The following is an 18,040-nucleotide window of genomic DNA, read 5'->3' as shown; positions in this document are numbered from 1 at the left end:
ACATCTCTCGTAATGTGTTCTCTATGCACGCGTAGATTGAAAAACAAATTGAGAATTTCATGTCATACTTATGCGACAGTATCTCTCTAATTGTATTTTTTTACCTTTCGGCCATCGACACAATTTAGTGTGATTTAAAAGTTTCCCGCTACAGAGCGCTGTTTCGGCAAATTTAGCACGAGGCCCGCGGTCCGTGGCGTGCTTTACAGTTCGCCACCGTTACGCGGCGATTAGACCGCGCACGCGCTGCGAGCTGCGGCTCTTGTCATCAACATAACTGCATTACAACATATTAAGTAAATGCTTGCTCCCTGCTACATATTTACATATTTCCACGGTTTTGGTATGAAATGCGTACAGTGTATAAAGTATACACTGGTCGGTTCTGCGGCAACAATTATCTACCTCTATCGGATAAAGATAACTAAATGATCAGTGAGAAAGTTTAAATATATTTTTTATTATCTGATCTGAGTCTGAAATATTAAAACAACTCTTTAATATATTAATCGGGAAGGAGATACTTTGTTATTTATTATTTAGCTACGGGTCAGACTTATATGAATGCCTACCCAAATGTGTTTGATCCTCAAACAAAACCGATCAGCTTATAATTCAACGAAAGAGATATAAGCGGGAAAAATTTGTTAACATTTATTATTACCCATTTCTCCGATTATTAAAATCGAAAAAAAGTATTCGATTGTGAAGAACGAACCCAAAAATGGGTGCCAAAGTTATATATATACACGATCTCTCTTTGATCGAAGTAAAAGTGATATGTATTATCAATGTTAAGACGAGCGACCCAGATCTATTGACGAACTGACGCCTAGAGTAGAGTGTCAGTGCAAAAACATCGATCGCACAGACACCAAATAAAAGGTGCGAAAGCGAAGTGAATTCAGTAGAGGGAAGTAAAGCAGAGCGAGTCATGCCGGCGCCTGCGCCGCGTCCCGGCGCGGCCGCTGCGAGTGTGCCTCGGATCGTCTCGTAATGGATTAAGTGCCCAAAACATTAACACAATAACCCACATCACGTGCATTAAAGTGACTTGGGAAATTGCTTTCATGATGGTAAAAAAACGTGCATAGTATCGCAGTAAATGTGTTCGCACTCGGTTTGATCTCATGTCGTAGTTCAGAAAAACTGGTATGCATGTAATTTGTGATGTTCACTTCATCGTGTTTTGTTCAATTACTAGAGCACGAGTAAATAAGTGAACAGCTGTACTTGGGTAGTAAGTACGTACATGTTTTGTGTAGTACGGTTGTATGTAAAATCTAAATCAACCGATAAGTTAGTGTAAACCATGTATAAGTACGTAATAGTAGGTAGGTTCATGAAAATGAAAGTATCATCATTACTTACTTTCTTACTTACCTACTGAATAACATTAATGTTTCGGTAGGTATGTATCACTTGTCTTAGTGTGTTTATTACTTTTAGTAAAGCCTTTACATATTTTACTAGCTTTTGACCGCGGCTTTACCCGCATGGAATTCGGTTATCGCGCGTTGTTCCCGCGGGAACTGTGAATTTTTTCGGGTTAAAAAGTAGCCTTTGTCACTTTCTGACCCAAAAACTATCTCTATGCCAAAAATCACGTCGACCCGTCGCTTCGTCTTGACGTGAAAGAAGGACAAACATACAAACACACATTTTCGCATTTATAATATTAGTATGGAATATCAGCCAAATTTATTTATATTATCTGATCCCATATACGTTTCCAAAATATTTTTTTAAAAATGAAAAAAAAAACAATAATTTTATATAGGTACTTACCAGATATTTCATCCTGCCAAAAGCGTATAAGGCGTACACGCGCAGTGTAGCTTATATTTAATACTAAGTTTTAATCAATTTTTAATTGTTAACTTTTAAACATAGCTTTCTTTAAAATTAATGAATTTTCGAAAATAAAAAAAGGAGAATGAGAGTGAATAAATTACGTTTTTTTACGGATCCAGAATCAACATTTTGGTTTGTGTTAAGCGCCTCTCAAGACTCGATATCAAATTGGTAATAAAGGCGTATAGTTAGGTACATGCCAAAGGTAGTGCACGCTCAATATCAAAGTCAAAGTCGTCGAGTTTTATTGAACTTAACCTACTTATCAACTCTAAAAATAGACTAAAAGCGAGCATTATGTTTGGTAGGTATTACCACGGGTATTACTAAAATTTCTTTATTTTCTGAACGGTTCCAAATCCCCCCTGTCACTTTTGACATTTGAGTTCCCGCTCTTCCTTCTTCTGTTGCAATGTCGGTATACCGGCGTGTGCCTATTCATTATGTATAATATAATATATTATGTAAAAAACAAGTTATATCAATAATACAGTGATGTGAACAGTAATTTTTGGTTTCAATGTAGCTACGCAATGTATTATCTCCAACACATTATTTGCCAATATTTTCGTAGTACAAAACGTTGTCTGTCTGTGTGCTACCTATTTGTGTATAATTTAGTAATTTAAGATCCTGGAACAGACACAGGATAGTTTTGATCCCGGAAAATTGCATAGTTCCCGCGGGAAAGAGATAAACGAATTCTTGGCAGACGGAGTCGCGGGCCAAAGCTAGTAAATGTCCATTCCATAGGCCAAGAGAAGGATATTATGGCTCTTTACGAGTCGGTGGAGATGTTAAGGTGTCATTAAAGTTGAATGGAAATTATGTTAAAAGTTAATGTTAAATGTAAGTTATTTCGTTCTGGACATAATTTCCTTGCCAGTCGTTGATTAGATTCTATTAACTTAAGTACTTTAACTTTTAAACGGCTCAGATTATCTAGAAGAATACATACGTAATGCATAGCAGACCTCACATCGTGAGCATAGCTGATGTTCAACTACAGTTCGTTTCTTGCGGACTTTTTGGCACGCACGGTGAAACTCTGGAATCAGCTTGCAGCGCCAGTATTTCCGGACCGTTACAACTTGGGGATCTTCAAAAAAACGAGTTTACTTTTTTCTGAAAGGGCCGGCACCGCATCCATAATTCAACTTATGTTATGGGTGTCCATGGCCAGCCGTGATTGCCTACCATCAGGTGATCCACCTACTAGTTTTTCCCTTATCATATATAAAAATACAATTTTACGTGCATACATTGAAATGATTGAAAAGTAATAGTAGTGCCTAATTTTTATTAGGCCATGGCGTTTTAAGGACTGTGCTGGAGTCCCTGGGGCCGATTTTATTCATTATTTTTAAAAATATCACTCAAAATGTTGAATATCAGTGTTGATATAGAAATGCGTGTAGAGTAAGTAGTTCTGAGAAATTACCGACTTACTTCTTTTCACAACTAGTCAAAAATGAAGTCCAAACTGTAGATTAGCAGCTGGTATTTATTTCATGATATAGATATAAAGATAGAGTGTTTACTTATAATGATAAAAGTAAAGCTATGACGAATAACAGTTAAAACTCATGCGAGTATGCAATGTTCAGTGGTTGACGATCTGTGGTCATACTCATACACTTAGAAATGCCGGTTTATCGCTGCGATCGGTCGAAGAGCAAGCACATTACATACTTTTATATAAGTACGTTCATTAACGTGAAGTAACTGTAGAAAATAAATTTAATCATAATAACAGTAATGTCACCTGGAAAATAATTTAATAGAATCTTGAGGACAGAGTCGTACTTATTGTACCTAGTGTTGTAAGTACCTATTGACTTATATGAGTGAGAAACATTTATTTACACGTATTCGAGAAAAAGCACACATTAAAAAGAAAAAATACAAAAACATCAAGTACCAAATCAAAAGTCAAGCCAATCTATTGTTTAAAAATTGTTTTTTTTTGCAAGGTTTGAAAAATAACACTAAAATATAAGCTACATTACATACTGTATTAATACACAATTACGTGGGATGTAGGATGCATAATACCAGTTCACATTAAAGCAGACTATTGGGCCATATTCCGCTTTACACTGTTTAATGATGATATCACTAAACTGAAATACAACCTTATGTTACTAGTCTTTACCCGCAGCTTCTCTCACGGAAACCATTACGTTCTAAATGTATACTTGTCTCTACATAAATACATAACCTACAAAATACTATAATAGAATCTGAAGGAACTGTGCAGAAAAGTACCTTTCTGGCCGAACATGAACATGAACAAGAACATTTATTTACTGAGTTAAAGTAGTTAGTTATTTCCCAGCTATAGTTAGGAGGTAAGTACTTACAAATTTCGAATAGCTATGAAAGAATAGTTGAGCAGTTCTAAAAAAAAAAGCTGCTTCGTTTTAGACTTCGATTCGTAAAAAAAATGACAGGCAGACAGGGTTAATGATACTGAGCTTAATTAATATAGATTCCCAAAATGTCCCAAATAATTTATGTATGGAAATGTTTCTTTTGTGTTACCACATAGAATACAATTTTGGTAATGTACCATACAAAGGAAATTCCTTTTTGTTACCGAAATTGTATGCTATGTGGTAACACAAAATAAATATTTCCATACAAATTATTTGGGAAATTTTGAGAATCTATATTAATTAAGCTCACTATCATTTACTCTATCTGCCTGCAATTTTTTTTTACGAATCGGAGTCTAAAATTAAATTGTCATTTTTTTGAGAAATGCTCAGTTATTCATAACGTCAGCCCGTTATCACACGTAAATCAATAAACTATATACTGAAAATCTCTCCATTCCACAATCAAACATTGCAATCCAAAATAACACACTTTTCGTTTAATTAGACAAGCCATATACTTAACCTGTCAGCTCCAAACTACCAGCTGTCTGAGGTAAGCAAATCAGATACGTTGTTTTATTTATCCAGCATCAACTTGGAGACTGATAGATCTCGCTAACGACTGATGGCCGCGACAGAGACAGACTCTCATTAGCGCCTCGGGATAAACTTTTTGTTTTCTTAGTCCTTGCCTCTAGCGCCAGGCTGTGCATTGCAATCTAGATCCCAGTAATTGAATCTTGCACAAATAAAACACAGCAAGGCACGCGGAGTAATTTAAGATTTTCATCGCGCAGATAATGAGTGTCAGTACGAATCAACACATTAACTTTCTCTGATGTACCAGCCCAGTGCTGGCCTTAAATCCTCCTTTGGAAAACCACAGGAAGTTACATTACAAACTTGTGAACCACGACGATTTTATTACTCAGATTAGGAAAAACAGTAATCACACGACTTTTATAATAGATTGTGATGAGAATTTATATGTATAAACATTTTAGTACATTATTTTTTTGGGAAAGTAATGTACATAGGTAGTTGATTATCATTATGTTTGTGGCGTACATGAAGTACATCCGACGGCTATTGAATTTATAGCGATAAAGCTTCAATAATTTACGTAAATTGCGTAGATATGAAGCCACGAGCAATTGTATTTAACTTGTGCTGCGGAGGCAGATCAAGGAACAAAGTCATTGACCCACACTTTAGATCTATTCTGGAAAACCTCTCCGTTTCATGGCGCTGGGATAGGTATATATATAACATACGTATTTTATATATTTCTTAATTGATTTACAGATACAGCTCGAGAATGCAGTAGTTAATATAGCTGTCTCGGCGCCCAATATCATTTCTTTGCTTTCAGCGTCGAGACTCTAGGTCCTTGGGTGCGCTGGAGCTACACAGGGACCTCAGCAATAGGTTAAGGGAGGCAACAGGCAACCTTCGCGCCGGCAGCTTTCTCGCGCAAAGAATCTCAATCGCAGTTCAACGCGGGAATGCTGCCTGCGTGATGGGCACCATGCCAAGAGGCCCACCTCTCTTTTTTAATTAAAGTTTTAGTTTTAGTTATTTTTATTTAATAGTAGTTTTAGTCCTATGGATATTTTGTATTTTCTTAATATTTTCTTAATAAAAGTTTCATTCTCAGTAGTTTTAGTTTTTCAGAATATTTAAAAAACTCCACGACATTCTTAGAACAACGTGCATAAGATTCACTTTAATGTAATGAATCCTATTATTGGTTCTGTGCACGACATCAACGCCACCTAGCGTCCGCAACTTTTATGGCTCTGATGCTCTGACGTTTTGAAATTTCATCGCGACATTGTGACAAAAATCAAACCTATAACGTATTAATTTATAATACAAAATTACTGTGATACCGTGATTTGGGTGGACAAAAGGTTGTGAATTAATTTTTGGTCATTAAAATTAAATGAGGTAAGTAAAATTTATTCAAAAAGTGTGTTTTATTTTCGTTATGTCAGGGTTTGTTTACTTCATGTTTAGTTGTACTTTTACCGTAAAACGAAAAGATAAATTTTCTTTGAATAAAAGTAAAATTATATAATTATTCTATCGCTAGTAATAATTTAAATATCGTTTTCAGATCAAAATGAGTATCATTTTGAAGACCAGTTTTGTGAGTATCACTCAATATAAAATTTCAACCACAAACCGTTTCATAAGGAAAATTGTTACTGGACATGTCCGAGATGTAGAGGAATTAAGAATAAAACAGGGACAGTGTTCAATAATTCAAGCTTGCATCATAACACAAACATCTATTACTAAAATTACTTAGGTAGTTAAAGTCTACACAAATTGCTTTGTTAATGACAGATTCATATGAGTATGACAGATGGCAGAGCCAGAACTATTTCTACTTTTGGCCACCATGAGCGCTGCGATAGATTTCATCACTCCCACCTAGTAGGTACTTCGCACCTTCCCAATAGTAGGCAACTTTTCTCTACGAAATATTTACTATAAATATATGACTAGCAACAGCCCGCGAATTATTGACTTTCTCAGGGTCTCGAAACTATGTTCGGATCTAGATTTTTAACAAAGTAATTTTTATACATTTCAGACGAACTACCCAGTATCTATGCAGTCAATATTAGCCTGATCAAACGTGCATCGAGTTGTCTACTAAAGCTTTTTATAGTCTAAATCACGTTTCTTTTGTTAAATTTAAGAGACAGCCTAGGCATGTTACTTAAAGATAATTTCTCACATTACACCTATTATTCATTGTTTACCTGAGATTCACACGTTAATTGTAGATAATATGTTTGTTCAAATTAAAATACACTTTAATTTCCCGGGCATTAAGTGTGGTATAGTGTGCGCTCAGATCTATTATACGGTGCGCACGTTATAAGTATTTTCATTCATCTCAAATGTAACGATGTTGTTCTTACGAAGACGTGTAACACGGAATGTATACCGTAACTATTTAAGTACAGTCAAGGGCATAAATATATGTACATTACCGAAATGTCAAAAATATCTAGACACCTTTATGCCACTAACTATAAAGTCGATGTACGTATATATACTATAATTCACGATATGGCGATATAGATATTTAAACCAACTGTATACCTAACTACGTATTGGTGCCTGTGCGCCGTGACGCTTTTTAAATAATTCGCATGCAGAGAACGAAACTGACCTAACTCAAAAAGCCGGTTTTTGACAAATCGCAAAAATGTGATTTTGTTTTATTACGTTAAAGTTATGCATGTTCAAACATGAGGGAACTCATGTTTGAACATGCATAACTTTAACGTAATTGATGTATTTTAATTTTTTTTTGTCAGTATAATTCACATTTCATTGTTTCTTTTCCGTTACAAAATTCTGATTGAATATTTAGGAACATTTTAATAAAAAATAATTTTAAAAATATATGCATAAAGAGGTCACTTTAGTATGAAGAATGACGATGTATAGTCCGTATCATTTCAGATTGAGACTGTTTAAAGTAAAAATAATTTCATAACAGAACTGTCGTGATAACTCATAAAGAGTCAGTTAAATTGTTATTAAATTTCGACTCTATAAGAAGGTTTACACATATGTAATTTAGTTAATTTGTGACGTAATACTAAAGCGGGCGTTATCGCTCCAACGGCAGGCGCTAGAGGGTATGCGTGATAAAGAAACTAAAAATATCATTCTGTACTCTTGGAACTAAAAAATGCCTGTTTTCAATTGTCCAGTGAAGTATGTCTTTAAAGGTCGTTTAAATTGACTCAATTTTGCGAAATTTTGAGTTGGGTCACTTTCGTTCTCAACATGCGTATGAGGGACCCATGAACCCATCTCTTTCCGTGGGTGTCGTAATAGGCGACTAAGGGACTTAGGGTGATAGCACAAAACAGATAGGTACATAAATCAATCCACATACCAAATGCGCTCGAGCAACGCACACATAGACACTACCCACGGACACGATATCTCAGACCGGTCGGGACCAGTGCGAGCGCGAGTGCCATCCGCGTGAGACACTCGGCTGTGAACTTTTTTAATGGAGAATGCGAATTTATTACACTTTAAATATAATAATCGTGCATTTGGCCAATGTCGATTAATTTCCATTCTTCCCGTTTCGTTCTCAACAATAAATAAATAAATATCACGGGACAATTCACACCAATTGACCTAGTCCCAAAGTAAGCTTGGCAAAGCTTGTGTTATGGGTACGAAGCAGCGGATAAATATAATTATATAGATAGATTCATACTTAAATACATATTAAACACCCAAGACCCGCGAACAAACATTCATATTTTTCATACGAATATCTGCCCCGACACGGGAATTGAACCCGGGACCTCAAGCTTTGTAGTCAGGTTCTCTAACCACTATGGTTTAGTGACTAGGCCATCTGGTCGTCCAGTAATACATCCAACAACTGGATACGAGTGCCACTACCACAATAGTTTTTTGTGCATAAGCCATAGCTGACAACCCTAGAGCGACCGCCGAGCGTAGGTATGAAAAGTGAAGTACATACAGGAGATTGACTTCTGTACCTATCTGTTTTGTGGTGATAGTAGGCACCAGCGCTCTCCATTGCCAAATACGAACACCGGACTCCAGCTCTGCGGAGTGAAAGACAAGAGGATAGGAGAGAAAATAACCACACTAATCTCCCAAGAAAGTTGTCATGAAGATTCGCTTCTGATCCATAACTGAAGGACACGACCACTCTATCAAGAAAGTAGCGGTTTATACTCCGTTTCATTTAAGGTTTCAATTAATGGTGAAATTGTAACACGTTTCTCGGCATTCCGAACACAAATGGACTAAAATACCTCCATGTACATTTATTAGCGGTATTTATTATGTTTTTATTAAAGAACTTAACAAAATTTCCATTTTAAATAGTCTTGTTGTTTCATTTAAAAACATGTGCAAATCTTGCCGTTAAGGTTAAAATAAATGGAGTATAGAGGATATTGGAACAATGGTATTCAAATTTTATTAGGATGGCAAGTACTTGACGACGTGGGTAGGTGACTTATTTAATTTAAACAATTAATTCCAATTGGTGTCCAAATCAATTTTAACAACCGATTTCTTACACTTGATTAGAAATATAAATGCATATTACCACCCTAAGATTACTAATTGTTCTGTGCTAAGATGTCGAAAAATAACTGTACTTAGAAGATATCGACGAGATTTTAATACTTTATTTATGTATTTAGGGGCTGTTTATTCCGTCCGTCCGTCCGTTCTCCGTCTCATCCCAGCCTATATACGTCCCACTGCAGGGCACAGGCCTCCCCTCAGAATGAGAGGGCTTGGGCCATAGTTCCCACGCGGGCCCAGTGCGGATTGGGAACTTCACACACACCATTGAATTGCTTCGCAGGTTTGTGCAGGTTTCCTCACGATGTTTTCCTTCACCGCAAAGCTCGTGGTAAATTTCAAATGTAACTCCGCACATGAATTTCGAAAAACTCAGAGGTGCGAGCCGGGGTTTGAACCCACGACCCTCTGCTTGAGAGGCGATGGGTCAAACCACTAGGCCACCACGGCTTCTCCGTCTATTCGAACAAAACAAACAGAGACGGCATCACATTAATCCGTCAAATAAACTAAATCAATGGATGGTGAAAGAGGGAGTTATTCTGTAATAATAATTTCAATCACTAGTTTACCTACCTGTAAACGGGTTGGTACTCGTAAATCTGTGTAATACGCAAAGATAACGTGACATGAACCTGATGTTACTCCTGTTGATCTGCTATGCTTCGTATTCTTTTTTTAATCTGTAACTTTCTGTTTTTTTTTTGTAAAATGAAGAGCTATGCAAACTTATGTATATGTCGGCGGCCGATCTTCGTTACGCAATTGGATAGTTACAATTATTATTAAACAAGTTTATTCATTATAAATTATTTTGTAATTAATTTTAGGTTTAATTACTTTACGTCACTTTAAAATATTTTCGGTATCACGTAACATGTAACCACTTAAATCTTGCGCCTGTTTTGACGGCAGTCATGGCCACCCAACTGAAAGCCTTTTCAGCTAAAATACGTCCTTTTTTGACTTAGGCTCTCGAGCTATATATGTAGTTGGCAAATTGCAGTGTTCAGCTTCGGGCGCTTTATTGAAAATTCGATCTATCTGTTCCGGTGAGAAGGGGTTAGTTGGGAGATCAATTTTGTGTTTTAAAGTAGATAGTTTTAAAGTTGTGGGTGGCGCGGCCGGCGGGACGGTGCGAGCCCGTTATCCGGCGTCAGGTTACGGTCACGTCTATATAAGACCGCGGCGTCTTCTTCAGTATTTCATTCCGTTTGAGACGTTGGCCGGCTGCGTGGTGGTCGCGCGTACCGAACGCGCCCGTGTCTCGCAGCACCTTTTGTTCACTCCCCATTACTTCCATTAGCCGGTTCACTCGTTCGTCCACGGTCCAGTGCTCGCGTTTGTTGCCAGGACACTGATCAGTTCGTGTACTTTGAACATTTGTCGTGAAATAGTTGAAGAAAGTGACGCGGCTGCCAGCTCCAGGTAAATATGTGATTTTGTAGCGTAATGCGGGATTTTTGGCGCTCTTCATTGGAGTTTTCCATTTTTGTCATTATAAATTAATTTAAGTATGCGAGACTCAGGGCAGTCATGGGGTGGTGCAATTAAAATTTACACCAGCAGGTTAGTTAAAAGACCATAGACTATGAGTATTTATATACTTTATTTATAAGATACCCTAACAGACTTCTAAGCACAGCTTAAAGCTTCATCGTTTGTAACTAATACATTTTGGATATGGTTTTGCTTTTGTCAGTCATATATTCTTTATTTTAGTTGATATTTATGTATATTCCACGAACATGGTTTGATGACTTGTAGTTGTTTTAAAATAGTTTATTCTAAACTCACATGCTAATCCTTTGATTATTTTGTAAATATGTATGACTGATAAATAAGGTATCCATGAGCCCAATATTTCATTCATTGTTAAAAAAAAAGGTTTATTTAATCAGAGTGAAATAAGCCTTTTTGCGAGTATTTTTTCTTATAAATGTATGAGTTAATGTTATCCATGTGATTCATACATTTATTTAACTTAAAATTTATTTAGGAATGAATACTTAATATTTATAAATATATTACAGTTCTGCCAGCCAAGCGAAATATTTAATATATTTTACGTAGTTGAATAGGCTAATGACATCCTAAATCGTGAACTTTTGATATATTTTGACCTCTCCTCGAAAGTGTATTTTTTTATTTCTCGAATGTTTCATTTAATTATGCATTTGGAAATTGCCAACGTCACTGAGAGAACTTATTATTATGAAGACCAAGCGTCTTTGACTTTGATTTTATTAGTAAACTTTGAGTTTCGTCTGATAAAATATTCACAAAAATAGTTATTCCGTTGAATTTAAAATTTACCCGAATGTGTAATATGAGTCACTATGGCTGTAGGTATCTAAGAAAAGAAAGTAGCATTTTAGTTCATCACAAAGTTATGACGAATCATGGCATTTTATGTTTACTTCGGACGACTAACTTTTTGTGCATAAAGATCACATCGTAAAAGAAACCTGCTAAAATATTCCATTCCATAAAATATATTTAGATAGTCAGACGGACTAAGGAACATCCCTTGATAACTTAACGACGAATTTAGCCAGTCTGGGTTAGGTAGTGTAAAGACACTATGATTTGTTAGACACCAAACAGTCCGTCAGTCCAAGGGCCGGCAGCGCACCTGTACCCCTCGTGTTGACTGGTGTCCATGGGCGGCGGTGATTGCTTCCTATCAGGTGACCCGCATGCTCGTTTTCCCCCACTTATATATAAAAAAAAATCTTTCATATGTAAAATTTCATCTACCTACTTGTTCGAACCTAGTTCAATCGTATCAGAAAAGGAGTTATCACACATAAGACATTTTTTTACAAGATACATAAATAATTATATTAGAATAGATGACTTACAAGCATACAAGGCTATATGTAAATTTGTCAACGCCCTCCCCCTTTAAGGATACCAAAGTAGTTAGGTAATTAATGTCTCTTAAACATTGCTTTGATTACGATAAAATTACAGTAACGAAAGACACCAACGTGCGCAACGAACTTGAGAAATTCCCAGACAAGAAATGGCAATAATAAGCCATATGAAATGCACAATATTTGTATATAACTATTAGCTGTTGCCTGTGACTCCGTCCGCGTAGTTGTATGAAAAATAGTTTACGCCTATTCTCAGACCTACCGAATATAGACGAAAAATTTCATAAAAATCGGTCAAGCCGTTTCAGTGCAGTTTTGTCGCAAAAACTGTGACACGAAAATTTTATATATTAGATGTTGTACATTAACAATATGTATGTTTTGAGATTTTAAAAATAAAGGCTCTAACAACTGATAATTTTACAATATTGGGATGTTTTAGGACAAATAATGATCTTCCCATTTTTTTAACATCAAGAAAGGCTCGGTCGCCTAGTAGATACTTGATAATCAGACTAACTTCGATATACAGTCCCAAATTAAGTTATGAAACTGATTGAACACGGATCAAATTCAGAATATTTTATACTTACTCCATTTGTTCTAACATGATTCAAATGACACAATAATATGATGATTATGTAACTTTGTGAGGTGGTAATTAATTTTATTTTTAATGCTAGAAAAAATGAATTCACATTATAACTGCTGATTGTTCGAATATTTCAACTCAAATTTGCTAACAAATTGTTAAGTTCCTGCGTATACACTGTGTTATATTAACTTACTTTCTTTAATGAACGCTTTTACAATGTTGTTTCAATAGGCTGCAATTGCTAGAGGTGAGGGCTATCGGTAAAAATAAAAGCGGTAAAATAAACGAACTTATTATTAATTTGCAAGATTGTTCGTTAGAGTCGGAAAGTACTCAAGCGCTGAATAAATTATATTTTAAAATTCTAATAAGACTTTCAGTTCGATAGTGTAACGTTGAAACTGAAACCAAAAAATAATGCCACTTTTAGCACTAGGTACATGCAAAAAATACAACCAAATTGATAACCTCTTCCTTTGTTTGAAGTCGGTTAAAAACATCGATAGTCTGCGTAATAGTAGGAGGAACTCTAGTTACGTCAGTTTGGCAGCTGTCATTTGAATCATATTAGAAAAATTAGGTATAATTATACACTTCTACGTTCTGACAAATAGCAAAGCGGTTTTTACTTAGATAATTTATCCAAGGGTTTTTAAGATAGTAAATATAGTTATCTTAAAATGATACTTATATTTCTTAACAGTCAATTTTTTTACATTGGGATATTATTTTTAAAATACTTTAGAGAAGGCAGTTCCCTCATCTAACTGTGTTTCAAAAACATTTCACTGAACTTTGCTTTATTGGAAAAAAATATAAATCAAATCTACAAAAAATAGCAATTCTCTATTTCCTTTCTAAAACCTGATCATGGCTAGAGTTAAGAGTAAAGATAAGTATAGAGCCGAGAGTGCAGTTTATTTCGCACTGCGTCTGTTACCAGTCCAGTGCAGCGCAAACGCAACTTATTGTTACGTGGATGATGATTGCCGTCATTACGACAGAATTACTTGGAGATGGATGTTGGACGACCATCGACCTATCGTGAGCCTAGCAGACTAGGCCTGTGTTAATATCGTTCATAAACGAGCATCAACTCAGCTCTGGAAAGACATCTCAATACAAAAAGCAAGAGAATAAGGGGCTAATTTAAAAGTCATTTACATTTTCAACCAATGTACGGAACCTCGACCAATGTACGGAAACGTTTGTCAACCACCTTTAAAATCCTGAAAATCATTTACAAAGGCGTTAAATGAACCTAACCCAATAATCTGTTGAAATATTCTGATGTAATTTAAATACCCCTTGTATACCGGGTGGGCCCTGTAACAGGAGCAAAAAATTAAAACACTGGTTCTGCTACTAAAATAAAACTACTTTAGTTCAGCAACTTCGAAAAATTAAATGGCATTTTCAATAGCTTAAATGACATCGCCTGTCACGTAACAAAATGACGGATTTCGCAATACATTGCTTGTCCTATTAAACTTTAAACTATAATAAAAATGAAGAGTGGAAGCTGTGGTTTAATTTTTGCTCCTGTTACAGGGCCCACCTTGTATAAGCTAGATTCGAACCCTTAATTATAATGAAGCTGAATGTTTGCTGAAAACCTCCAAGCAATATTAAACTTCTTACACGCTCTGACACTCACACACATACATAGGGTGAAAATAGCTCCCCGTAACCTTCTGCATAAAATCGGACAAGATCACCGCTCCCAGCGTCATTCATCGTCGAGCGTATTCTTTCTTATTTGGCGTTTGAGTTTCAATTGAACATTCCATTTTATTTTTTTATTTTTATTCATCATTTAACATGAAAACAATTGATAATGCATTGAGAGTAACTGTTACTTAGTGGAACCCACGAGACAGGCTCGGAATGGGGATAGTTTAGTGTGTATAGGTGATCCGGATTTTTTTTGCGGAAATTATGGCAAATAAGTATATAAATATTTAGTTATAATAGAGACTCGCAATTTTCTGATAATATTAACCTTATATTGAAATATTTGATACAAAAACTTAAGCGGGTCTAATTAGCCACCTTAGTCATTTGAGTTTTGTCATTAGGTATACATTGCATTGCATTGCATTGTACAGATAACCGTTGGGGGAGAAAAGTCCTCGAGTGGCGACCACGAACCGGAAGACGAAGCGTTGGCAGGCCTCCCACCAGGTGGACTGACGACATCGTGAGAGTAGCGGGAAACCGGTGGATGCAAGTGGCGAGTTGTCGTTCATTGTGGCGTTCTAAGTCCAGCAGTGGACGTCTTCGGGCTGATGATGATGATGATGATACATTGCATAATGTTTTGAGAATGTTGTGAGAACTTGAATTTGAGTTTAGTCTGGTCTCGGCTGATTGACTGAGCGAGCGCGAACAGGACCATTTCAGTTTGAGCAAATACTTTCGTATATTTATCCGGGTATTTTTTTCTCCTCTAGAAACCACATTTCTCAATTTTTCCTCGTGAAAATTTGTACGCAGAATCAATAATAAATTGTTTTTTTTTGTCTTATAATTTTCTGTTTTTTTTTTTCAATAAGTATAGTGATATTTCATGGATTTTAAGGTGCGCGTTGATATTTTATTTAGCTTTAAGCTATGCAAAAGTGTACGGTGAACATAGCTACTAGCACATAGATTTCATTAGTACTACACAGGGAATTAATTATTTCGATATATCGCTAAAATTACTTACCTCGACGTTATGGCCATATTGTAGCGGCCATGTTCATGAACTGACTATCAATATATAGTGGTGATTAAGTATTAAGACACCCGGGGGAAGGCACGAGTATTAATGGACTGAAACAATTACTTTGCTCACCCACGACCTTATGATAGCTACGTTTATGCAAGAAATGTGTGTTCATGCAGTTCCTCCACCTACACACTGTTAGAACACACAGAAATCACACAAACCCATCTACCACTACCACCACACTACACTGACGCGTTTCGAACTCAACCAGAGCTCATCTTCAAAATAACACAACCGTTCACCATGCTACCAGATGCTAGACTAATAGAAACTAACTACTCTTAATAGGGACTGTTAGGGAAGGTATTAATTATGAGTGAAAATCACGAAAGTTTATATCACGACATATACGGGTATAGCTATTGGTATACCTACTAGCATTTGTTGTGGATATTTATACAACCCCTAACGTATACTAACCACCCGTGCGAAGTAACTACTACGGTGCGGTACTATTGTTTCTCTACTTTTTGTTACAAGCCAACTGTACAAAAATAGTTGCTGGAAAAATGGCAGATCTCAATTAAAATTTCTACTTAATTCTTAGCTGTAACCATCACGAAGGGGCCGGTAATGTAGAGTTATAAAGGTCTCAGCTTCAACAGCAGGGTTTAGTCCACAGTTTTTATACCAGTAAAGGGGTTTTAATTACATAATGGCTTCAGAGTTTATAAGAACTGCAACTTTTTCATTAAAATGTATTCATAATTCTCTGCGTACTATATTGGGTGTAAGAAGGCTTAATAAAAATCATTTGCTGATATAATGGCGGTTAGTTACATTTCAGTTTTTCGGGTTCCAGCCAAAATGACAGAAATAGAACCCTTATGGTTTTGCCACATTAGTCCGTCGGCCTGTCTGCGGCACAGCTCGAGAACCAGAAAGCTGTAATTTGGGATAGGTGTTTATAATCAACACGCTGATAAAATGAATGAATTCTAATTAGTCGAAAAAGGTTAATAATTAATCGTAAATGATCACCTTGTGGTGTTTCTTTACCACAACTAAGTTTAATATATGTATTATTTACGAACATCTAACTAATAAACTGAGTAAAATAGCACGAGTTAAGTGTGTAATGTAATCTAATAAAATTGTGTACGGTCGACAAAAGCACTGTATAGGATAGCGAGCGAGCAAAAACTTTTCCGTAACCAGTCGGTGATAGTCGTATAAAAAATCTATTAATGCTTCGTCGTGTGTCGTAAGGCGCGCAAAAAACAGCGATACGATACCATGCGTGAGCGCAACCAGTTGGGCGTTTTTTGCGAGCAAGTGCACGCGGCCTTGACCGGGTGCGCCTCCCGCCCAAACTGCGACTCGACTCGTCCCGCTTTGACGTATAAATCTACATTAACTAGACTTTAGTTACTAGAACTTCGCCCCGAAAAACACTGGCATTGTTTTGTAGTTTAACGTTAATGTAACCGTAATCGTTAATTGTTTTTTAAATCTTTTTACCTAGTATTTTAAATGCTCCAATAACTTTTACTTATTATAGGTCATAATTTTCAGAGTTGGTAAATTTTGGACCTCACTGAAGTGCGAATGAGTCCCATGTGAAAATACAAGGAATTCGTCTTTACCAAAAAAACTTTTTCTCCCTTATGTTAAAGTTAATGTACCTATATGTTAAGAACGATCGACTTGGTTACAGACTTGCTAATTTAAACGAGCCAATAAAATAAATCGAGGAATATGTACGTATGAGAAAACATTTAACAAGTACCACATAGCGCGTGTATCTTTTACATCGCTATTAAATAACATTCCCTCTCAACCAGTAGCAGCGATTACTTTTCGGACTGGTTTATTCTAATAACTCCACAAGATTGATAGGTCCGTCGTTCTGTCGATATCGATCAGTGTGAGATTGATTCATGGCTGGCGGAGGCGTTCTCACCGGCTCTGCTGGACGCCGAATCATCGCCGTTACCTCACGCTGCCTAACATTCATCACTCATTGCGATGTTTACTTACAGAGTTTACATTTACAATCACGGGAAATATTTTGATTGCATTAATGACCAACTATCAGTTTAACAACCAGAGTGATGCTTTTCTCTAGATTAATATCCGCTCGTATATGTTGGTATTTTTGGCGATTTCTTTATTGTTTTTCAACTAGATTTGATTCGATCGAATAGGAAAATAGATCGTGTAGATTGATAAATTAAACATTTGCTTGGTGCATTGACGCGTCCTCGTAGCGTGTGTGTGATAGAAATGCATGTGTGTATGCATTGTTTTGACCCCAAAAGCCTGTCTGTTGGGAACCACTAAGTATCTCAGACACGAGTCGCCTTTCTACGGCGCGGCGCGGGCGATGCCACACGCGCCCGGCAGCAGCGGCGGCAGGCCCCACAACTTTCCCCCGACCCAGTGCCCTCTCTGCACTGCCTGCGTACCGACCCGACGTCCTACAATCCCGCAATGT

General features: G+C 36.5%; 1 protein-coding gene across 1 annotated transcript in view; it reads left to right on the top strand.

The window, feature by feature from the left end:
• Positions 1-10,561: 10,561 nt before the first annotated feature.
• The window catches only part of tyn (trynity), a 70,482-nt gene continuing 63,003 nt past the window's right edge, over positions 10,562-18,040 (top strand). Inside the window, exon 1 of the mRNA XM_074086325.1 lies at positions 10,562-10,781. The gene's annotated coding sequence lies outside the window, so the exon portion shown is untranslated. The remainder of the gene's footprint in view (positions 10,782-18,040) is intronic.

The sequence above is a fragment of the Choristoneura fumiferana genome, chromosome Z (assembly GCF_025370935.1).
Source record: "Choristoneura fumiferana chromosome Z, NRCan_CFum_1, whole genome shotgun sequence".
Taxonomy (NCBI): Eukaryota; Metazoa; Arthropoda; class Insecta; order Lepidoptera; family Tortricidae; genus Choristoneura; species Choristoneura fumiferana.
The sequence above is the reverse complement of the archived record's forward strand: the minus strand, read 5'-3'. Positions and strand labels throughout refer to the sequence as shown.